General features: G+C 46.0%; 1 non-coding gene across 1 annotated transcript; it reads right to left on the reverse strand.

Moving 5' to 3' along the window:
- Nucleotides 1–279: 279 nt before the first annotated feature.
- Nucleotides 280–386, reverse strand: LOC114394336. The gene has a single exon (XR_003662736.1). It is a non-coding gene; the product is annotated as a small nucleolar RNA R71 (small nucleolar RNA).
- Between the last annotated feature and the right edge of the window lie 804 nt (nt 387–1,190).

Consider the following 1,190-nt stretch of genomic DNA (forward strand, 5'->3'; position numbering starts at 1 on the left):
CCATATGTTCTTAAGACTGGACTGATTCATTTGCTTCCAAAGTTTCATGGCCTTGCAGGTGAAGACCCGCACAAACATTTGAAAGAATTTCACATTGTCTGCTCCACCATGAAACCCCCAGATGTCCAAGAGGATCACATATTTCTGAAGGCTTTTCCTCATTCATTAGAGGGAGTGGCAAAGGACTGGCTATATTACCTTGCTCCAAGGTCCATCACGAGCTGGGATGACCTTAAGAGAGTATTCTTAGAAAAAATTTTCCCTGCTTCCAGGACCACAACCATCAGGAAGGATATCTCAGGTATTAGACAACTCAGTGGAGAGAGCCTGTATGAGTATTGGGAGAGATTTAAGAAACTATGTGCCAGTTGCCCCCACCATCAGATTTCAGAACAACTTCTTCTCCAATATTTTTATGAAGGACTCGGTAATATGGAGAGAAGTATGATAGATGCTGCCAGTGGTGGAGCCCTTGGAGACATGACTCCTGCTGAAGCCAGAAATTTAATTGAGAAGATGGCCTCCAACTCCCAGCAGTTTAGCGCCAGAAATGATGCCATAGTCATTAGAGGAGTGCATGAGGTAGCTACAAACCCATCTACATCATCTGAAACTAAGAAGCTTGAAGGCAAACTGGATGCGTTGGTCAACTTGGTAACCCAGCTGGCCTTGAATTAGAAATCTGTACCTGTCGCAAGGGTTTGTGGTTTGTGCTCCTCTGCTGACCACCATACAGACCTTTGCCCTTCCATGCAGCAACCTGGAGCAATTGAGCAGCCTGAAGCTTATGCTGCAAATATTTACAACAGACCTCCTCAACCTCAGCAGCAAAATCAACCACAGCAGAACAATTATGACCTTTCCAGCAACAGATACAACCCTGGATGGAGGAATCACCCTAACCTCAGATGGTCCAGCCCTCAGCAACAACAGCAGCCTGCTCCTTCCTTCCAAAATGCTGCTGGCCCAAGCAGACCATACATTCCTCCACCAATCCAACAACAACAACAACCCCAGAAACAGCCAACAGTTGAGGCCCCTCCACAACCTTCCCTCGAAGAACTTGTGAGGCAAATGACTATGCAGAACATGCAGTTTCAGCAAGAGACCAGAGCCTCCATTCAGAGCTTAACCAATCAGATGGGACAATTAGCTACTCAATTGAATCAACAACAGTCCCAGAATTCTGA

The sequence above is a fragment of the Glycine soja genome, chromosome 17 (genome assembly GCF_004193775.1).
Source record: "Glycine soja cultivar W05 chromosome 17, ASM419377v2, whole genome shotgun sequence".
NCBI lineage: Eukaryota > Viridiplantae > Streptophyta > Magnoliopsida > Fabales > Fabaceae > Glycine > Glycine soja.